Consider the following 23,698-nt stretch of genomic DNA (forward strand, 5'->3'; position numbering starts at 1 on the left):
CAATGTGCCAGATGTAATAGGGAGGGCATGGAATGTAGAAATCCCTGCCAGATTTCTAAAAAAATTACTATTGACCTTGATATAAATTGAATGAGGAATGAAAAGTTCCAAATGGATCTTGTACCCTGTTAATCTTGTCTTGTGCTGTGATCACGTGGTAATTGTGGGTCTCTCTGCTGGAGCGTCCCTTCTCTGCTGATGGGCAGCATGCCCTGGTTGGGCGTCTTCAGGGAGAAGGAAAAGTGGTTTCAAGGGTAAAAGGGCAGTGTTTAAAAAGATCATCTTTAGAAAAAGAAAGAAATCCTGTTATACTTTTTGTTTTAAAGGCAACTTTAGCTTTTGAAATGACCTACATCTTCTTTCTTTCTTCCTTGCTTGTCAGATTCTATCCCAATATTCTGTTTGTCTCCCAGGATTCTAGTGGAATAGTTGCCTTCCAAAATTCCCAAATCTCCTTCCAGAAATTTCAGCAGTAAGATGCAGATTACTATTTTATATTTTTCATAGGCATCTTAACCTTTTCAAAGAAGGTAATAATCACAAATGAATCATATAACTCAAGATCTCATTTCTTCTCCATTTAGTAAAAATCTAAATGGGTGGAGTTAGGTGGTTTCTTCCAAGTCAATTATCTTTTCTTGGCCCTTAGGCTAGAAGGGCCCTTTCCCATCCCTGTGTGGAAGGGCTGAAAAAGTTAATGATATCCAAGACTGAATTGGTGAGGAAGTTAGCATGTTCAAGGGAAATTAAATCCCATTGTACTTTGTGACAGTGAGCCTGGCATTCAGATTTGGAAACCCTACTTTTTGAAAATTACCTATAAACTGGAATTGATAGAGGAGGACAATTGGGGTGGTGGGGTGGCTGAAACCCACATTATATAAGGACTGAGGAAGTACCTAGGTAGGTAAAGAGAAGGGTCTAGAATGGGAAACAGGAGAGGGAGGTAAAAAATACTGCTATATTATCATAGAATGGAACTCATAATGTAGAACATAGGACATTGAGATGTGAAGTAATAAGGAGAATCCTTTATTGAATATTTAGTACTTACGCTTAGTGCCTTATATTCACTTTCTGTTTTAATCATTCTAACAACCTTAGAGGAGGCATAATTATCCCCATTTAACAGTGAGAAAACTGAGACTCAGAGAAGGTAAGAATCTAGCCCAAGTTCAACTGGCCATTAATAAAGGCCAGAGCAGAATTCATACTCAGGTCCCTCTGGCGCTAAAGGCAATGCCTCTAAACACAGCACACCCATTTTTCAGAAAGAAGAAATGGTGATCAAACAAATGCTTAGATGGGGAGAAAAACAAACATCCTTTGTTTTGTGAATGGCTGTGTCTTTGTACCTTCCCACTTGATACTGTGAGAAATTACATTGCCTCTTATTTCTATACATTAGCAAGGTGAATGCATCCCACTCATCTCAATTTACAGAGCAAATGCCATGGCACACATTCAATGGAAATTTTCTCCCTTGTGTTCCAATCTATTGCTGATGTGGCAAGGACAGAATTGTCAGAGCAGCTTCTAATTAAATAGTTCAAAGCTTCATTAGGAAGATGGGGCTGGATGTGGGACTCACCAGGAAAGTGTTGACATTAATTGGTCCCTTGGCTGGCAGCCTTGGCACACAGAGGGACTGGACACTGAGGGCAGGCAGAGTCAGCATCAGGAATGGAATTCCCATAGGCGCCACTGGTGAGGAATGGAATTCCCATAGGCGCCACTGGTGAGGAATGGAATTCCCATAGACGCCACTGGTGAGGAATGGAATTCCCATAGGCCCTAGGATCAAGCTTGTCAGTTTGGCTTTCTCTCCTTCAGTGACTCTAGAGGTCAGTGGCCTTCTACACACAAGGCACTCCTATTGTGGCTGATTTGCAAGCACACACATGTGGGCTCATGCGTGTGTGGGCTCAGACTGTGGACGAACAACGGTGTTGAGAGTGTCTCTTTTGTAGAAGCAGGACTAACCTATTTAATTAATCTTTCTCCTTCTGGGTGTTAGATTCTTACTGCATTGTGGGGTTTCCTGACTCAGGGACTCAGGATTGACTATTCCTTGCCCATGCCATGCAGGCCACCCTCAGACCATAAAATACTAACACAAACATTTCTTCAAAATAGATTCATAAATCTGTTAAAAAGCAGGATTCTGGGTCTATCACTGATTTGTCTTTATACTTTGCTCCCTGAGATCCTGCATGATCTCAAATAAAAAAATCAATATTTTGATTTCAGAAGGGGTATTTACTATTTTTTCAATTTCATAGATGATGAAGCTAAGGCTTAGAGAATATGAAGGACTTGTGCAGTCTTACAATTGGTAAGAGGCAGAGCAATGACCTGTTTTCATTCTTTTGGCCCTAAATTGACTATTCTGCTACATGACTTCCTTATATCCTACTTTTCACCATGGCAGACTGTACCCGCTTTCAGGATTCCCTTCTCTGTCAACAAATTATTTTGTTCAAGTTCCCATATATACTTTATATGTTTGCTTTCAGACCCTATAAAAACACAAGGTAATTAGAAAACAATTGAACAGTGGTTAACCTTATCTCCAGATATCACACCATCTGACTTCTGGCAGAGAGACACCAAAAAGCTTGTGTTTGTTCCACCTTCCCTGTGACCCTGAATGAATGAAGAAAGGCACTGTGGCTTTTAACCACCAACCTTTCACAAAGGGTCTGGAATGGATTAGACTTCGGGGTTCATGTATGTCCTATGACATAAGGAGTACATACTGAGCATCTGCAAGATTACAAAAATACTCTGACGGCCTTTACAAATCACTTGTGACTACTTGTTCATCTATAACCTGGTTAGTGAATAATGCATTTTTGAAGGTGTCCATTTCTTTTTTAATCACACTGCACATCTAACACTCATAGCTGCCTCCCAGCCCCAGTGGAATTCCACCAGAGGAGAGGAAGCATGTTGAGTTTTCATTTATTATTATTATTTTTTTGTGGCACTTGAAGCAATACTTTATGAGTTTAGAAATATAAGCATAATAAGAAAGTTTTTTATTGTATGAAGCTCTTTCTTCTATTGATTTAATAAGTTATATTTCTGAGGATGCTGTCATTTTCCCCAAATCTAGTCTGGGTTACTGGAATTCTGGAATGCCATCAATTCTGGCTTCCTAATGTGCTCCAGCAGCCTAACTCCATTTCCTTGAGTACTGTTTTAGGGTGCAACCATCTTGCATTAGTCACTGGCCCTGTCATGGTTCTTCCTGAAATTCTCCTCTAGGTTGAGCTGGGACTCTTCCTCCCAGTTGGTTAGCTCAGGTGTGACCTCATTCCTGGGGGCCTGTCCCAGGGCGTGCTTCCTCTATTTTGGACTTGGCTGTCTGAATAAATGCCCACAAGTGGGTGAGATTTCTCTCTTCTGATCTTCAAGTGGATCTCCCTTGAGAAGGAACAGGATTCAGTGAGTTCACTGATATTTTAACACCTTGCCAGTCAGGCACCAGTGGCTTCTCAACTGTAGCCTTCTTGTTTTATTCTCAAGGAATACCACCTTCATGTCTCAGATGAAAATGACCGTAAATTTTCTAAAAGGAGTGTTTAGTCTTCCTGCCTCCTTCCAATTCAGGGGGGCAGCAGCTTTGACTTTCAGGAGTGCCATCATGAGTGGGCAAGGACGTCTTTCCCTGGCCTCCCTGAGACCTACTGTCCAGCATCGTGAGCTGCAGAAATGGCTCTGAGCTTCTGCTTTCAGAGATGCTGAAGGGCTGTTATAAGTGGGAATTTCTAGCTCAGAGAAAGGAAAATACTGTTTTAAAAGGAGAGATAGCATGTGTGGATAAAGAAAAGGTTCCTATGGCCAGGATTCTCACCTGGCCCTGGTTGTCTAGCTCACTGCACACATGTGGGTGATACATTGCTATTGACTCTATAAAGAGCTCCGCCCAGTGCTCTGGGTGACACAATGGTATGGCCTCATGGCTGCACAAGAGCAGAGGCTGGAGTGGGGGCAGTGCAGAGGACAGAGACGGAGACGGCTGCAGGGTAGAGAGGCCCAGAGGCAGAGACTGGGTTGTTGCATGCAGACTCACTCTGAGTGGACAGGATTCTAGTGATTGACCTGCCACTGTGGGAATAAAGTTGGATATAACCCTTCCACCCTAATAACATTCCATTGTCATTTTTTGGTCTCATTGAATCTATAGTGAACTTGCCTGAGGCTGAAACCCATTGATAAGACAATTGGTGATGTTGGCAGGATTCATTGTTGACCAAGGAAAAGAACAGGCTGCCCTCATGGGAGGAGTGTTTCAGTGGGCTGCCCCTATGGATGGGGAGACACTCGAGTGTCCCCCAGTGGACGTGTGGTCTGAGGTGGCTTGCCTCCTAGAGGACTGGGCCCCACCCCAAGACTGGGAAGGGGTGGAGGTGACACCAAGGCAAGTAGCGGTGGCCGTTGGTATAATAAGTAGGTTCTTTGAGAAACAGCATGCTGGTGAGGCAGTGGGAAAGGTGGGGAGTTTTTTCCTTACAATATTGAGAAAGGCTGTAAGGGAGAAAGATGCCTTCCTGCAGGAACCATGAGAAGAGGCAGCACGAGAACGTGAGCTGCGACGTGCCGTTGAGGAAGTAAAAAATATTTGCTGGTGACTAAAATGGTGTCACTATGAGGTGCTGTGCAAATGGTAAAGGATGCCATGGCAGCCCAAGAGGAAGCAGCATGAGAAGGAGCAGCAGCTGGAGAAGCAGTGGCCTGAGAGTGCAGGCTGCCAGGTGCTGTGAAGCAGGTAGTGGAGCTGTCAGAAATGGAGGAGCAGAGGTTTGATGAACAGGAGGGGGTGGAGGCCCTGCCGGTGCCAGAGGTATCAGCCCCTCCTTGGTTGAAACCCCATCCCGCTGAAAGCTGGTGGAAAGCCCAAAAGGAAATAAAGACAACTGTGGGTTCCTCCAGGAGGGGTGCAGCCTCCTCCCCAGGTCATGGACCACTCTATGCTCTGCTCCTATCCTCAGCCTCAAGAAATGAAAACAAGAAAGGAAATACGGTCTGCTACTTGAAGGAAGAGTTTAAAGGGCCCCATGAAGGTCACGAGGACCCACATGTGGGCTAATTTGATAAAGGCAGGAGCAGATGGAGAGAAATTGGATGGAAAGTCAAATAGACTCTTACTGAAGCTGTGGCAACAATTGAAACACAAGCAGTGGTTCCAGCTGCTGAGGACAAAGCAGAAGTCAGAGACAAAGCAACAAGACCGGCCTGTGTGTCTGCAAGACTTTTTGCTGGAAAGAGTGGAGAGGCTGGACAAGGTGGGTATTGTAAGGCCCACGTGGTCCTTTTGGTTAACTCATTTGAGTAGAACTGGTTTACATACAGCCAGGACGACCACTTGGTGGCAATGGATCTCCTCAGGCTTGAGGGTTATTATAATTTGTCATACTTTTTGTTATTTGTATGTTATTATGGAATTTGGTTACAATGTTCCAGCTTCCTTACACAGGGACCATTGCAGAAGATTGAGGGCACATAGATTGAGAGGTGAGAATCCTAGAGGGGTGGAGTGTGGATAAAATGAGAGTTCCTATGGTCAGGATTCTCACCTGGCCCTGGTGGGCTAGCTCACTACACACGTGTGGGCAATACATTGCTGTTGCTATTGACTCTATATAAAGAGCTCCACCCAGTGCTCTGGGTGACATGGTGGCATGGCTGCAGGAGAACAGAGACTGGAGTGGTGGCAGCCCTGGAGACAGAGACTGAGATGGCTGCACAGGTAAAGGGATCGGCTTGCTGCATGCAGACTCATCTGAGTGGACAGGATTTTAGTGACTGACCTGCCACTGTGGGAATAAACTTGGGTATAAACCCTTTCACCCCAAGAAAGTTCCACTGTCATTTTTCAGTCTCATTGAATCCATAGTAAACTTGCCCAGGGCTGAAACCCACTGGCAAGACAACATGCTTTATAATTTAAATAGTAATTAAATGTTACTTGGGATTTATTTATCTCTTTTTTGCCTCAAATAACAGCTGTTTTTAAAAGGTTCTTTTTATTCATTTATTCAGGCAGGTATTTAACATGTTCCTCCTATTTCTTTAATAATAATCATAACAAAAATTCACAAAGCCCTTACTTTGAGGACTGTGTTAAGTATCTTGCAAGCAGTATTTGAGCCTCTCAAAAATTCTGTGAAGTGTTATTATCAATCCCATTTAATAAATAAGGAAAGAGAATTCTAAGAGGTTAATGAAAATTAAGGGTAAAGAGCTAATAAGTGTTATGGGGGATATTAAAGAGATAATTGCTGCCTCAGAAGTCTAGAATGTTAGAATGAGAGGGATCTCCCTTACCAACACCTCCTTTTATAGAAAAGCTCTGAGAGGTTCCATTCTTCCCCCAAGGACATGCAGTAATTAGAGGCATGGCCTGGACAGAACCAATAACTCCCAACTCTCATCCCAGTGTACTTCCCACTCTACGCTGCCTTCCTCCAGCAATGTGGAATATTGTGAAGACACTGCCCCTCATGCCTGACGCCCAGCATTATTACAGTGAAAGCGGGCATGCGCATAATGTAGAAAAGGGGTGCAGTTGGAAATTTCCACAGGTGCTGAGAGAAGGAGGCGGTCTTTAGGGGCTGCTGGTGTTCCAGGAAGGCCTGGTAGAGAAGGTAGCACTGTAGCTCAACCCAAAGCAGTGGAAGATGTGACTATTCAGGGAGAGAAGAGAACAAGTATTCTAAGGACCAGTCTGAATAAAAGCTTTGCGTTTCAGGGAGGGATAAGGAGGACACCTGCCTATGGGCAGGGGAGTCACATAAGGGAGGGAAGGGAGACAAAGGAGGCAGTTTATTCTAAGCTTTCCATGTCATATGTAGTAGATGGGGGGAGCAGATGGAGGCAGAGGGAGTGGGTTTTGGAAATAATCTAGATGTGAAATGATGATGTCCTGGGCTCCAGTGGTGACTCTGAAGGGGAAGAAAGGGCATTTTCCTGTGGTGATAGGATTTAGGGCGTTTCAGGGGGAAACACACATTTGTGCAAACAGGCAGGTGCTAGGGGGAGGAGGTTGAGGTGGGTGGGAGGAGCTGTCCTGGGGAAGTGAGAATGATGCGGCTCAGCTCTGGCGGCAGAGCTGGGTGCAAGGCCCAAGGGCTGAACACAGTGGAGTTGCACCCTACTGATTTTTCTGAGCAGACCATTTTCACCTCATTGATTTTCTTGGTTGATTGGCCTATGTTTTCTCGTTGGTTAGAGGTCACTTTGTTCCCTTTAGATTCATTTTTGGCCTCTTGTTACTTCCTCTTGTTAGTGTGTGCTGCTCCAGTCATGACTGCCAGCTAGTGATCAAATGTGACATATCCACCTTTGATAGTTTTAATGTTTGGAGAAAAGTTGAAGTTGCAATCAAGAAATTGAATTTACAGAGGAGTTTGAGCTTAGCTCAGCCATCCTGAGAGAGGTATCACCAGGGGTAGCACAAAGAGGCAGGGATCACAGGAAGGTGACACCATCCATGTGTTAAATTCTCTGGGTGGACCATTTAGGACAGGTGGGTAAGTGACCACAGGTGCCTGTTCACTGCATTCTCACTCCCACAATTACATCTGAGCCAAGTTTGTTGAAAACAGCAGTGAAAAGACCTTGGACAAAGCCATTTCATTGTCTTGGCTCAGGTTTCATCCTCTGTAAAGTGAGAAGTTGTTATTGATACATGAATCCCCCATCTGGCTCCTCCCGTCATTAAAATCCCATCAGCCCTCCCAAAGGCTAAGATTCTGGAGGTCTGTTGTGGAGCCTAGGAGTTGGTATGTTTAACAAACTCTTCACGTCATTCTAACAAACTTGTCTGAGGTCTGCTGTCCAGTGATCTCTGGCCTGCCTGCCCTGAAGAATCCTCATGGTTTTACTTGTTGGCCTTTTTCTCTGGGTTCAGGAGGACTTTAGGGTCCACTGTCTTCCCTTTTCAACTTAGGGGTTTTGGGATGGCACAGGGTCTTCCTGTGAGAGAGTCTGTAAAAGGGCAGCCCTATATTTTGAATCCCTTTAATTCTTCTGGACCTTCCCAGGGAGAAGATGGGAAACCACAGCAGATTTAATTTCTTCTTGCCTACAGATTTTATATCTCTTGCCAGGTTCCCAATTTAAATAAATAGTCTCTAAACAGCACAAGTATTTTAGCCTTATGGAGAGCTTCCCTGGAGAATTTCTTTCCTAAGGATAATAATAGTGGATGGTAATGGTGATAACTATCTTTATTGAGAGGTTACTATGGTCTGCACACCCTATGCTCAGTACTTTCTTAGATCATCTCCATTTAATTTTCACAAAAACCATTTGCAATAGATAACGATTGCTATCTCCACTTAACAGATGAGCAAATGAAGTTTAGAGAGGGTAAGTAATATATCCATTACCACATAGCTAGTGAGCAATGGAGCAAGGACTGAGCATAGCTCTTGAGCTCCTTAAGGCCTGAGGGCTGAATCATCACACTTTATCCCTTGAAGTGTGTGATCTGATAGAGGAAAGAGCAGGGCGTGGTCAGCAGGGGGCCCTGGGTGTGGATCCCTGACACTGGTCTAAAGTTCACTGCATTTCTCTGTATCTACATCTCAAGTCAAAGCAAAGCTTAGGTATTTCCTGCTGGATGGGAGGGAATGTGACAACCCCAAGTACTTTTCCTGCTGCTTTAACTGCAGGTGAATTGGAAAGCTTGCCTCACAGGCATGTGCAGCACAGGCTTTGAGACCAGGGGGAAAGCCCACTGATATCTCCTCCCAGCCTGGAGTTCTCAACTTTCTAGTTAAACTCTGGTTGGGATCCCTCTTTCACAAAGTTAATCTACTTCTGCTATGGTTAGAGTATATACTTTGTGTGGCTTCCACTCCTTTAAATTTGTTAAGGTTTGCTTTGTGGTCCAGAACACAGCCTGTCTTAGTCCCCTGTCACCTCAACTCTCTAATGATTTCAAGAAAACTTTCAGCTGTGCTGTTTGGCTCCTTGCCAATATTTTTTTGTCAGTGTAGAGTGGTGCTCTTTTCGGATTTCTCTGTCTCAACCAGAAATTGGCAGTCTCCCCATGCAGTCGCAAGCCTCCCTGCTTCTGAATGCATCGTGTCTCACTTGTGCAAAGGGAGGGATGTTGCTCTCCCTTCCCCTCTATTTGGCAGCCCCCTACTTGTCTTGGTGAGCTCATGCTCTCATCTTTTCAGAAGACAGGGGCGGGTTTACACAGAGATTAAACTATTAAATAACCTTGTGGATTTATAGACAAAAATCGGGATTTACTATCAGAAAACAGAATTTGAGTCTCACCTTTACCCTCAGCAAATCCCTTGTTATACTGAAGCCTCAGATGCCTTATTTTAAAGTAGGAAGGCCAATATCTGCCTAACCCCCTCTGCTAGGTGAGATAAGGTGTGTGGCAATACCTGAGATGCTTTCAAAGCTCGGTTTCAGCCCATCAACCCAGCAACAGGCCTGCCCTGAAGAAGACCCAACTCTTCCCAAGAACTCAAGAGCATAGTGGCCGGGGGGAGCTGGCTTGATCTTGTGCGGTCTTGTGGTCTTTGACAGCGGAATCTCTAGGGGGACAAACCCTGTCCTCAGCCAGCAGCCATGAAGTAAAAGGCTGGCCTGGCCCTGGAAGCCCCATATATCCTTATTTTGTTTTCAAAGCTTACTGCCAAGCAGTAAGGAAAATAAACTGATTTCCATCTTTACTGATGTGTTAAAATTGCTGCATCCCCTCATAATACCAAATAGATGGACTGTATAAATTGGAACATGGTTTGTACTTCAGGCAGGTCACAAATCTACTTGGCGAGAGCATATCACTCACGGTACACTGATTATAAAAATTAGTTAATTCAAGATAAACATTCCATTCTCTGATTCCTGGCACAAATCCCTCCAAATTCTCCATGCATTACTGCCACCGAGCCAGAAGATAGATCTCCATCAGGTCACTTGATTCTCTGCAGACCTAATTTAGATGGTACTTATGCTAGTGTATCCACCAAGAAGAGATAGATCTCATTTGTTAAATATGTCAGGTGGGAACCTAAATGATGAGATTCAGTAATATTGCATTAATCTGTTGCTTTTATTTACTGCGCCCTGTCTTACTGGTGTAAATCCTCTCATGGAGAATGCCTCCTAATTCATTCATTTTGCCTCTCCTCATGAGGAATAGGGGTGGGTCATGATCAGGGACATCTCATGAGAACAAGCATTTTTGAGTGCTTCTGTGCAGTGGATGATGTCAGTGCTCCACCCAGATCCCCTTGAATAAGTTTGTAATGGTGTTAGTAGTGGTGGTGTGGGTGTATGTGTTGGGAGGGGGGCATGCAGCACACTGAGCCAGACACTGTTTAAGTGTTTTATATGTATATTTCATTTCATCTTCACAACCCCGTAAGGTAGGTACTGTTATTATCTCTGTTTGTAGATGGGGAAGCTGAGGAAGCTGGCCCAAGAAACTTGACAAGGATCGTGGTGCGAGGAAGGCATAGTGCCAGGGTCTGGCTTCAGAGCTTCTGCTTGGGACCCTTCCGCCATACTGTGTCCCCGTGTTTCAGTGGCTAGGGAGATGATGACCATGGAAGATGGCAGATGGTATGTGGTCTTCCCCATCTCCTTTGCCAATGCTTCTGAGTTCTGCCTGACCTGCAGAGTTACCATCTACCCCTCTGTAAAAACTTGTCTTTTCTTGCTATTTATCTGAGGATCCTGTTAAAGTTACAGTTTAGATCCTCCGGGATATAATTGCTATTATTTTATACACTAACACAGGTCTTCTTTTATTTCATACAGGGTCATTATAGCTAAAGCTTCTGCTGTCTGTCAGGACATGCCACTATCTCCTAATAAAGAGGGAAGTTGAAAGATAACTGTAAGCCACCAGCCCAAGTTTGCCAGCTGAGTCCCATGTTTAGGACCCAGAAACATCTCTTTGGTGAGCTGGAGAAGTGACTTCCTGAACAGGTAAGCAGAGACTGTGCTAGGTGTAAAAAAGGGGGAAATGAACTTGAAAATGACAAGAAAAGAGGATGACCAGGCACAAAAATGAGATCCAGGTACTAAATTTCCCAGCACTGCTTACAGTGAGGGGGTGATCATGTGCACTACTTCTGGTCAATAAGATGTAAGGGTAAGTCAGCTTGGAATATCTGAAAATGTCTTTGCTTTTTGGATAAAAGTTACCTGTCACTTCTCTCCTTGAACCTGCCCATGATGCCTGGGGTACGCTGTCCTCCTGTGACCATAGGCAGCAAGCATGGGAGGAAAAGCTAGCAGGCTGCTGCTGCTGGTGGGGCTGAATGCAGAAGGAATCTCTGTCTTGAAATACTGCCAGTAATAGCCATCTGTAACTTTCTTGTTGTATGAGAAAAGTAAAACCCTATTTGTTTACAATAAAAGTACTGTGATACTTCTTATGTCAAAAATTTAAGAAATGAGCAAAAATAACTGAAGGGAAATCAGAAGCTAAAAGTTCTGATTAAAAAGGCTGTACTGAACCAGTTGGAGAACCTGAAGAATCTCATCAGTTGAACAGCTAGATTTCATGTTGAACTTGCTCTTGTTTCTGCAACTATAAATTGGAAGTCGCAAACAGGTTTCTCCTTTGTCTTCCAGGGACCAGTAAACAACTTGGCAAGATGAGCTCTGAGTAAGTATTACCTCTGGATTTTGGGCAGTGGGCAGTGGGCAGTCAGAGCTCTCCATTTTGCGGAGAGGCAAAAAAAAGCCTACCTGGCTTTGAAAAGCACTCCCTTGTGCCTGGCGCCCTCACTGCACACGCCAGCCTGGATTAGAATTTACTATTAGGCGGCTGCCTGCTGCACAGTGAGCTCCTGGAGGAGCTGTGTCTAATCCATATTTGGAGTCCCAGAGATTAGCAAGGTGCCTGGTGCATGAGTGGTGCTGGTATGAGTCAGGGTCCCTCCAGAAAGCAGTTGGTATCCTCAAAGCTATAACTCAAAGTTTATTAATATAATTATTTGCAAAAGTCTGGGTAGGAGGCAGGGAACCAGAAGGTACAGCACGGCACCCCAAGCTAGCAACAGCAGGGAACCCAAGCCTGAAGGCAGGGGGGGAGGGGTTGCTGGAACCCAGAGGCACCCATGGCTGGGAGAACAGGGCCACTCTATTCATGGCTGCAGCCTGTCCGTGGCAACATTTGGAGAGGAAACAGGGGAACCAGTTCTCTGATCTTACTCTCCTCCCTCCCATATTGCCTGCTGGTGCTCTCCAGTGACTGAAGCCACCTGTGTGCCCTATTGGTGCAGTCTACTTACAGTTTGCTCTTCTGGGGCCCAGGGCAGGGTGGACAAGGATGAGGGTGCATCTGCAGAGGTGAAAGGGAGATCTCTGGCTCAGCCCTCAGTAAGTCCCTGGTGAAGGAGTGGCTGTCAGGCCCATACAGCATGTTTGCTGAGGGAGTGAACCTTAGGCTGCTGATAGCTCGCCTTCTTTCTGCCCTTCTTCCCTGCTTGCTCCTTCTCTTTCTCTATTTGCCTACCTTTTACTCCCTTGCTCCATAAGTGTTTGTTACTGGTTGTGTGCTGTATGACAAACCACTGTGATAGGCACTAGAATATCTACAGTGATAGGACAGCATCATTAGAAATGACATGTTTGGGTAGTATTGTGATGATCTCTGGTCAGGGAACACAGAAATGTCCAATCTCTGTCCTGCCCTGGCCATACTTCTTTGCAAGGTTTTTGAAGGAAATATCTGTATGGGAATGGAGTGATGAAAAGTGGGTGTCATTGTTGGTCAAGGCCAGACAGCTGTGCCAGACCATGTAGACAGCACCTTCTTGCCTTGCAGAGAAGGTCTAAGTAGCTTAAATTAGAGGAGGCAAAGACCTTTGCTTTCCACCCATGATTCCAACCCCCAAATCCTGACATAAACAACCTGATTAGAACAAAAACTGCTTTTGCCTTAGTTCTCTCTGTCTTCATATTCAGTCTGTTTCCTGCTTAGGGATTTTTCTCTCTTTATCCCTGAGAAATTTTAGTGCTGCTTCTAGATTGTCTTGCTTCTTCTCATACCTAGATAATCTGTAGGAAGAAGAGAGGATTTTCCATATTAACAGTGTAATTTTAGAAGGCATAGCAAGATCTTCTAATTCCCAGCTATCAAAACTTCCCTCACCTCTTGGCTGACATCTGAAATTCCACCTTCATTACTTATTTCCTTGGCTTGACTTTGTTATGAAGGCACTGCCAGCCAGAAAGAAGAGAAAGCAGTACTGAGGGATAAAAAGACAAGCTCAGAGCGCTGGGGAGAGCTTTTGCCAGCGCATTTTTGCTGAGAGTTGGCCCTCCTGGTCTGACTGTTTAGTGACCCTGTTTACTTGAGCGCATAATGACTCCCTCCCTCCCTTTCTTTTTCCTTTTCTTTTTACAATTCTGTGTCTTTAAACACAGTGGAAACACCACAGTGAGGATACAGACTAGTTCTATCATCCCCAAAACTCCTTCAGTCTCCCTCAGCCCTGCCCCTGGGAGCCCCTGACCTTTCTCCTTCACTATCGTTTTGTCTTCTCAAGACTAATGTATAAATGGAGTCATGCAGTGTGTAACCTCTTAAGACTGCCTTCTTTCCCTCAGCATAAGGGCTTGGAGACGCATCCAGGTTGTTGTGCATTCTACCATCTGCTCTTTGATCTCCCTTGTATTGGATCTGCCCTCACTCAGCAACACGGTGCCTGTAATCTAGAGACCTGTCTGTTCAACTCTTATTAAAAGTCTGTGGTCTCATCATGGAATAAAGACCCATCCAACTGTGAGAGAATGAGTGTTTATTATAAGAATCCAGGGCTCTCCCAAGAATCCAAAAATAAGACTCTAATCATAGCCAGGTCTGGAAATGGGAGGTGGTTTTGGCTCCAAGGCAGCTTTTGGGAAAAGTATGTGATCATGATCTCTCTCAGGACCTGCACCGTCTCTCGCACTCCTTTCTCCGTGCATAGATGCACTTTGTTCTTACTCTTACCAGCTTGCTTTTCCTGATTACATTTGGTATCTACTTCTGTCTTCCTCAACCTCAGTACTTGGCCATCACAATCTTCCCTACCCCTGTCCTTAAAACACTCCTGATTCCGAACGGGGCCCAGTGAACAGTTTGATTGGCTCTGCTCATCTCTCAAGCCAGTGCTCAGAGCTGTCTGGCCATCTGACAGAATGCCTGCCCTGTGCTGACCACCTGTGTCCGGGGAGGATGGGGTCATGGTGACATGCTACAGTAGATCCCTTAGAAGAGGGGGCATTGGAGGGTGGGGTAGGCCCTGATTGACCCCTCCTTTATTTTCCATAAAGAAAGTGCTCTTTGTGGAGGACTATTGAAAGGTCCATTCATTTCTTCAGATATTCTATTCTTCGTTAATTGGTCAAACCTTAGGAGGGATGTAGTTGGGCCATCTTGCTCGGCTTCCAGCAGACTGCTCTCACTATGCTGTGCTTTGCTATCCTGCTGGCTTCACTAAGAGAAATTACAAGCACACTGTTGAAGTTGTGACTGCATTTTCTGTTGAGGACATTACCCACATGCAGTGCTTCTAATATGAAGCTTCATGTATGAAATTTATTTTTGGGAAAAATTTAAGGACAACTTTACTGACTCTAAGGAACTGGCACACTTCCTTCTTCTTGAACAAGGAAAACTGGGGAACTCATCAAGCCTCCCTCTGTATTGTTGTCCAGGAAACGGGGTTCTCAGTGAACTGAGGTTGAACTGCAGCAGCTGTCCAGTCGCTGATGGTCTCTGTCTCTGTGCTCTTGGCCTGGTCTTCCCATATTCTAGTTTTTCTTGATCCTGAATTTTAGAAATGCATTTTTTTCCCCCTGTGAACCATCTCATAATATCTCAAAAAATGAGGACTGGTATAAACAGACAGACAGACAAACAGAAGCAAACCATACTAGAGAGAGCAATGGGCTATGAAATTTCGTTCCTGGACCCAGACTGCCTTCTGGACTGTCCCACCAGGTCTCTTCTAATGAACTAATGGTAACAATCACTAACTTTTCAAAGTGAGGGAAACCTAAGCAATCACCAAACAGCACCTTTTGGGCATTCCACCAAGAGTGCTAAGAATTTACTTGCATCACCTCATTTAATCTGAACATTTAATCTGAATGTCTTTACAGACCAGTAGGCCACTGATACTAGGGCAAGTTATTTCAAACTTACTGACACCACATAAAAAAGAAAAAGGTAACTGTGTGAGGTGATGGGTTATACTACTTAGCTTGATTATGGTATTTTACAATGTATATATATATCAGATCATCAAGCTACATGCATAACTGTATACAATTTTTAATTGTCAATTATACCTTTATGAAGCTGGAAAAACAAAAAACAAAACAGTCAAACCAAAGCAAAACAAAAAACTAAATTAGCCTTTAGCTTCCTCATTTGTTCAAAGGAGACAATACCTTCCCCCACGGGTATGATAAAGGTTAAATGGGATAAAGCTATATAATAGTAACACAGCATGTGGCACATAGTAGGTACTGAAAAATATTAGTACCCTTTCCAAACTGCCGAGCAGCCTCTCCTGTCATCTGTGGTGAACCTCCTGTCTCACACGGTGACTCAGATGTTGATTTTATCTAATCTAAGTGTGTCTTTAGTGCTTTGGTTCTCTTTTCTGCATGTGCTTACCTTATCTGACTATGGTTGGGGCAAGAGTGATGCTTAATGTCCCTTGCCCAACCACAAGCATAGGATAATTCCTGGTAATACATTTTCAATGATAAAGATGAAGTTTTGCCTGTGGAAATTTGTTGCAGCCACCTTTGGATCTGGGAATCAATTAAGGAAAGGTTTGTTTTCTGAAACATGTGGGGCTGGCTCTGATGGACCATTTGGCTTTCTTTGGAGGGATTGGAGTCAGGAAGGGTTGTCTCAGGGCAGCTCTGAGATCATTGCTGGTGACCTGACCTCCCTGAAGGGGCTCACCCATGCTCCTCTAACAGGAACTGCTCCTTGTGCTGTGAGGCAGTTGGGAGCTATTAGACTTGGCTGCACCTTTATAATCTTTATTACAGTCTCTCATGGGGCTCATAAGTATTTAGCCAGAGAGACTGCTCCTAAGCTTCAGTGACACAGAATAGGTCAACAGCAGGTCAGCTGTTTTATAAAACTGCAGGGGCTGCTTAACACAGTATACCTGACAAGGAGTCATTTTCAGGCAGATCTGAAATGGACACTGTGATCCCTGGTATGCAGAGCTCAGAGCAGGGAGCCAGTGAGAACCTGGGACCACCCTCATCTCATCTCCACCTGTAACCCCTTGAAGGAAACACTGGTATTGTCATTAAGAGCCCAAAAGAGAGTATTTGTGCAGAGCCCATGAGATGGTGCTTACCTTTCACATCCCTTTAATAGACTGTGGCTGCTGTGAATGATGTCTTCTCATTATTAATAATTTCCTGGACATGATTCCAAACCAAGCTGTCTTGAGACCAGGCTGATAGAAAGAATTAGGATGCCATATCTCAAGTTTCCATCCAGATGAATTAGAATTGTATGTCATGGTTGAATGTGTTTACTGACCTGCATCTCAAACATTGAATGACTGAGCATCTGATACCATAAAGAGCTTCATTTTCTAGCTGCTGACCTTGACTTAAACTTTAAATTACACAGAAAGTCAGAGTTTTTGTACCCACGAGGCTCCAGAAAGGGTAATGACTGGAAATCTCCCATGGGAGACTCTAGGGTCACGGAGCTCCATCCAGAGCCATGAGCTCCTGTCTTTCTTGCTTAAGCTTGAACTAGAGGGGGCAATCCTTTTCGGGGGAGAATAGTCTTGAGCAATAGACTGGAAGCTTTAGTCTTCAATTCCCTCCTCAAACTTCCATTCCTTGTATGAATTTAGACAATTTCTCTTGAGCAGTCAGCCTTGTGAAAGCAGATACGATCCCCACCTCCTTCAGCACTGGAGCCTTCTGAGATACCCTTATTTGGAGACTTGGGCCACATTACATCAATCACCCCCTGCAAAGGTAGGGTGAGAGATCCAGAGATGTACTTAATTATAGCCCAGTCCCTCCCAGACAATGACACTAATCCAGAATCTCCAGGGCGGTCAGTATCAGCCCAGTTAGGTTTTCTTCAGCTTTTGTGTTTCCCCTTTCAGGAAACCAGATGTCATGAGCTTAGTAGAACCTGCAATTCTATCTAACACCTGGACACCTTCCCTTCCTTCTGAACTCCCCTCTCTGGCAGCAGCCAGAAGCCTCCCCAAAGAGGGTGAGGCTGAGCAAGTGAAAGAGGGAGGAAGGCACGAGAGGAGAAGATGCCAAAGGGAGAAGAGAAAGTCGAACCAGAGCCAAAATTAACCACCAAACCCGGCAAATGTGTATATATTTGGAGAATATAGAAAAACTTTCCTATAATGTGTTAAGTGAGTCTATAATTTAAATCTGAGCTTCGATCAATTTGGACTGTGTCCCATAATAAGAAATAAATTTCATGTTGTTACTCAGTACCCACACACAGTTTTACAGGCCAGTATGCACCGCCACTTCATGGGAGCAGCTGACATTTTTTCTATCCTATTCTACTTCTTTTTCCCCCACCTTACCCTATCATACTCTATTCAAACATTTTCTATTTTATTAAAAAAAAGAGAGGGAATGGTGGCTACCCCCTAAATTAATTTCATGATACAATAATAAATCATAACTGGTAATTAAAAAAATAGTGGTTTGTTCAAATTCATAGATATACAGATTTGTAAACTTTCAGAACTGTAGATCATTCTTTTTTGGTGTAAGTTCATTTTCCAAGTGAAGAGACTGAGCCCTAAAGAAGTTGTAATTCATCCTTGACCATACAGCTAGTTGATAGCAGGAACTGTGTTCTTGCACAAATTCTCAGGTGATACAAGAGGGAGTGAGGGCGGGGCAAAAGAGTTCAGGACTGGAATTTGTAGACATGTTCTGTCTAGAACTCTGTGACCTTGAGCAAACCACTTAAGCAATTTGACCTCAGTTTCCTATAAAATGGGCTGTTGTGAGGACCAATTAGGGAAGACGTAGGAGAGGCTTTGCAAGTGGTGAAGTCCAAAGAGAGACCAACTGTCTCCCCTGCCTTTCTACAATAGCCATTGAGGCAGGGCAGGCATTATCTGTATGTCTACACCCCTGGCTTGGGGACAGGAATTGCTGTAATTGGCCTCTTTATTTTCATCATATAGAACCTCCCATCTCTGTACTTTACCCTCTCCTTTTTTTTTATGATTTGTTTTTTTCTTCTTGGTCAAATCTAATCATTTCCTGACCTTTACTGATTTTGGGGTCTTCCTAAATTTCCCAAGGTCCATGCATTGTTGGAAATATGCAGCCTGTATAAGGATGATAAACATATTCAAAAGTGACTGGGCAGGCCCATAGACCTGCATCTTTCTCAGTGGTAGTGAAAAGGGGCAGACTAGCCATCTGGAAACCCCTCTGCAGTTTTCCACCTATGTCTTAGGAGAATGATGTCATTTCACTAACAGGCCAGCAGGGATGAATAAATTGTGTGAATCCTTGCATCCCTTGGTCCTGGGGAGAACCATGTTGCCCCTGGAGCTTTCAGACATCTTCTCTGATCAGAAAGCAAGCAAGTATGAATGATGTCACACCAGGAGAAGCCGCTCTTTTGTGTGGTGGCTTTGGAAGGCATCTGGAGGGCAGAGTCTTGTTCACAGGGGGCTTTGTCCAGAGGGAGTTTCAACTGGCATCAACCACTTGGATGTTGTTCAGGATACTCAGGGACAAATATCTCAGGAGACCCAAGAGGAGGCGGCATGCTGTGGGCTCTCCTGGCAGCTCTTCACACTTGGGTGACCCTGGCTCAGTGCTTTCAGAAGGAGGGCTGAGCTTGATCTGGATTTGTGATCACTCTGGGGTCATCTCTGCACCACATTGGAGGGGTTCGAAGGACTGAAGTTTACTTCTTTAAGGACTTTGATGTCTTAGAGCCACAGGAGAAGTTTGCCTAGAAAACATTTAAGTAAATCCGTCTGCTTATTGCTCCTGTTTCATAATTGAAAGATATGGGGAGGGTAAAACTAATTTTGTTTTTTCTCCTATCAACATAAATTCTGCTCAAATATCTGGTTCAGTTTCTTTCGTAATTTATGCCTTCTCAGCTCAGTGATTTTCTGCAGAACCAGCCTTTTATGAGAAAGTACAATTTTCCTGGGGAGAAAATTGCCTTTTCTGTTACTGTAGCCTATATTTAGTGCATAACCACCTGTGTGACATGACCTGAGTTACCACATCTAAAATGAAACTATACCTCAAGAGGACATCTATTTTGGTGGCAAAGAGCAGAGCTTTGGGAGCCAGGCTGCCTGGGGTTGATCCCTACTCTTCCACTTACTAGTGGTGTCACCTTTGGAAGATTACTTAACTCATCTGTGTTTCAATTTGTTCATCTATTAAAATGGTGATGATAGTAAGTATCTATGTTGTGAAAATGACATGAGTTAATGCGGTGCCCCGGTTGTAGGACCTGCTCTATGAGGCTTAGTGTTTTTCTCACCTGATGACTTGTAAGGTCCTCTGTAGTTTTTAAAGGGGGTGATAAGATAATAATGCAATTTTATAATGGAATAGCTATTTATTGTTTATAAGGCTTGTCTCCATGTATTGTTCTCCAGATAAGGAAACTGAGGCTAGAATCAGGTACTTGTTAAAGGACATAATTTTTTTTTGAGAGGGCATCTCTCATATTTATTGATCAAATGGCTGTTAACAACAATAAAACTCTATATAGGGGACTCAATGCTCAATGCACAATCATTAATCCACCCCAAGCCTAATTCTCATCAGTCTCCAATCTTCTGAAGCACAATGAATAAGTTCTTACATGGTGAACAAATTCTTACATAGTAAATAAGTTCTTACATGGTGAGCAGTCATCACAGAAACTTTCAGCTTTGATCACACATCATGAACTATAAACAATCAGGACAAATATGAATATTCGTTTGATTTTTATACTTGATTTATATGTGAATCCCACATTTCTCCCCTATTATTATTATTTTTAATAAAATGCTGAAGTGGTAGGTAGATGCAAGATAAAGGTAGAAAACTTAGTTTAGTGTTGTAAGAGAGCAAATGTAGATGATCAGGTGTGTGCCTGTAGACTAAGTGTTAATCCAAGCTAGACAAGGGCAATGAAACATCCACGGATGCAGGAGATTTCTCTCAAAACAGCGGGGGTGAGGTTCTAAGCCTCACCTCTGTTGATCCCCAATTTCTCACCTGATGGCCCCCCTGCGACTGTGCCTGTCTTAGGTTGTTCCTCCCTTGAGGAATCTTACCCGTCTATGGCTAACCAGTCATCTTTAAAGGACATACTTTTTAAGAGGAGCAACTGAGTCTAGAGGTGAGCCTTCTGATTCTCAGTTTCTGCTGCTTTTCTCACAGGATAATGTTTTTCAGCTGGGTTTTTCATCTTAAATGGTCCTCCTCCTAATATGTCTCATCATATTAAGACAGGGCTACCATTCTTTAAAGTACTGGATGCCAGTAGGGACCCCAAAGCATCCATGACTTTTCCTGCTCCTTCCTATTTTCAGTAAGATAACACCAGGTCCTATAACAGATAAACTAAAAACCGCAGGGGCTTAACCCAATAGCAATTTACATCTCGCTCATATAAATTGCAGTATCTGTATTTTCAGTTCCCAGTTGGTGGGTAGCCTTCCACATGGCCATTCAAGGATATGGGCTTCTTCCAAAATGTGTTCACCTTCCTCCAGGACCTTGGAATTCTCTCCTTCTGGTTAGTGGATGGGACAAATTTGTCATGCACTTTCAACCGAGAGTCTCATACATCGCTTCTTTCTACATTTGAGTGACAAAAGCTAGTTGTGTGGCCCAACCTAGGTACAAGGAGAGAGGGAAATGGAGTCCTTGGCTAGGCAGTCACTTCCTGATAATACCCTAGGGAGGCATGAATTTTTGGTCATCAGCTTGTCATCTCAGCCATACTTCCTCACTCCACATTCAATTACGTGCCAGCCATGCCTGTTCTCTTAGTTGTCCCTCTTATTGGTGCTCTACTTCCATTTCTATTGCCACCACACTCGTTCAGACCCATCTGATCTCACCCGAAGATCCTGTCAGCTCCTTCAGTGATCTCCTTGTTTCTGCTCCCACATGCCACTATGATAAGCCCAACTAATCTTCCTGAACTACTCTTTTAAAATGTCATTTTCATTGGCTCCACTCAGCAACAGCTCACCCAACAATGATGGGACTCCTACTCACATTGTGAGAGCACTGAAGGGACACAGAAATGAATCATACCTGGGTCCTGCATTTAAGCTGATTACAGTGAGCTATGGAGCAAGACAGGGAGTAAGTTCTAGAAGCACCAATAAATTGCTACGTAGGTCTAGGGCAGGGAGATATTAATTTCTCAGAAAGGAAAAACAATTCTAGTTAATTATTCAGGAAAGTGAAGTACAAGACTTGGGAGGAGGTAATAAGAGTGTACTTAGTTTCTGAAAGTGAGCTCACATCTGTGGGCCTAGGTGAATTTCATTTCAGGGAGCTGAAAGAGGTACAATTGAAACAAATAGGTAGCTGGGGAGGTTTTAGGGCATGCTGGTGATTTGGAAAGGTACTGAGAGATTAAAGATAAGTAGATATCTGAATTTTTTTTAAAAAAAGATAGGAGATTCTATCTTCTATAGTCTAGTGAATTTGACATCTAAATAGAGAAAAAAGACTTGATAAGTAGATGGCATGAACCTGGGCAAACTATGAACAAAAAATCATCTCAGATTGGTCTTGTTTTCTCTTTTAATATAATCACTAGAGTTAAAATCAATAGGAGATAGATTCAGTTTATCTGAATTTCAGTTGGAATTTTGATCAGTTTGAAATTCTCATGAAGATGTTGGAACAATGTAGTCTGGATAATTGTATAATTTGAAGGATTTAAATTGTTAAATTAATTAATATAAACTGGGAGGAGGGAGGTTTATAAACCTGTTGTTGCTTCCACTCTCCTTTTCAAAAAGTTAATGATTTTGGTGGAAGACTTGGTGCTCAAGTTTTATGGTTGATATGAATTTGGGAGCTAAGCTAGTATCTTTCAAGTAGTGAATTCTTCTTAAAATTCTCTGGGTGCCTTTCTAAACTTGAAGCTGGAATAAAAAAAGACAAATGAGATATTGTGCTATGTATGATAAATTTCCTCTGTAAATGTTTCTCCCCTTTGAAAAAGATAGAAGTCAAGGAATTTCTAATTATATTTTGGCTCAGAAGTGATTGTGTATTGAAAGTTAACTTTTATTAGTCAGCACAACTCAGCCAGAAGGATGTTCTTGTTTATTAAATTTAAAAAATAAGTAGTCAAATAGAAGTTAGATTCCCAGTCCTCTGCCTGAGTTTCAGGAGGAAATAAGTTGATGAGTTATACCCACATTAATGCCTTCCCAGTCCCTACCATGCTCCCCGCTTCTAAAGTAATACCTGTGGGGAAAGGATCAGTGAGAAGCTGGCTATGCTCTGATGAACAGAAGTTTGGAAATTCAGCATTAGCACCTGAACCTTGGGTACTAACTGGAGGTAATTGGTAGCATCAGGAGATGTCTGAAGGTACAACTCTATTTGCCTGGTTACCTCAGAAGGAAAATCATGGGTCCTTCTAGGCCAAACCATGATATAGATAGAATGATTAAAATCATGACACTGTAAGTTAACTCCATCCTAAGGAGAAGTTAGAAGACTCTGGAAAATCTTCTTCTCTTGGGCTAGGGATGAAGGATTATGGGGTGGGTCCCTGCTCCTAATATGTAGACTTCTTTTCATTTAAAAAGCCCAGTGTTAAAGAGCGCCTAATTTGGCTGAGCCCTGCAAGAGACTCTTCTGAATCACAAAGGACCATATCTGGAAGTGTGGAGACAGAGGCTATGTGGCCCCTTGCTAGTGATGTAGAGGGTACAGGATAGGGGGCAAGCAAGTAGGGGGCAGAAAGGCTTGAGGAGGAGGTACCAAAAATATCCCAACTTCTAAGTTGTTATTTATAGCCTCCACTGTCTGGTTAAGAGCTTAGACTATAGCAACAGAGATATCAGAGTTTTGGTTTCATCTCTGCCATTTAATTTTGAAACACTGAACAGGTCAGTTCACCTTTCTGTGCCTCCGTTTTCTCATCTGTAAAATAGGGCTATAATATTATTATGTCAACAGCGGGATCTTCAAAAGACAGCTTAAGAAAAACATCTGATATCAAGCACAGAGGAGTTTATTAGACTTAACTGCTATAAAGGAGAGATCACCATTTGGCAATGACTGTAGTATCTCATAAGGGGATGCCAGAGCTTTTAGGGCCTGGACTGCATGATTTTAAGGTGGGTTGGAAAGACAGAGGAGTTTGGGACTGGGCAGTTTACAAGAACAGCTTTGGATTGGCTGGTGCCCTGAGGTGAGGATCTTAAAGTGAGTTTCTGTTCTTCACAGTCTTATCTTCCAGGAATAAGTATCTGCCTGATTGCAAATCTGTTTCCAGGGATAGGAAAATGTGCTGGTTTCAGTGAATACTTAGCTTATAAGGTTGTTCTGAAGATTAAATGAAATAATGGACAAAAGTACGTAAAACACACATCAGGTATTCAGCAAATGTTAGGCATTATTAACCCATATTACCCACTTCTTTCCACTTCCTATGTTACCTGTG

The 23,698-nt window shown here is 43.3% G+C and overlaps 1 long non-coding RNA gene across 1 annotated transcript in view; it reads left to right on the forward strand.

Annotated features, from left to right (window-relative positions):
• The window catches only part of LOC140850732 (uncharacterized), a 112,858-nt gene extending 101,200 nt beyond the window's left edge, over positions 1 to 11,658 (forward strand). The window contains exons 3-5 of the long non-coding RNA XR_012133788.1: positions 10,436 to 10,602; positions 10,801 to 10,971; positions 11,623 to 11,658. This is a non-coding gene — a long non-coding RNA (uncharacterized lncRNA). The remainder of the gene's footprint in view (positions 1 to 10,435; positions 10,603 to 10,800; positions 10,972 to 11,622) is intronic.
• Positions 11,659 to 23,698: the final 12,040 nt, after the last annotated feature.

This window comes from Manis javanica, chromosome 8, assembly GCF_040802235.1.
Source record: "Manis javanica isolate MJ-LG chromosome 8, MJ_LKY, whole genome shotgun sequence".
In the NCBI taxonomy this organism is placed as follows: Eukaryota; Metazoa; Chordata; class Mammalia; order Pholidota; family Manidae; genus Manis; species Manis javanica.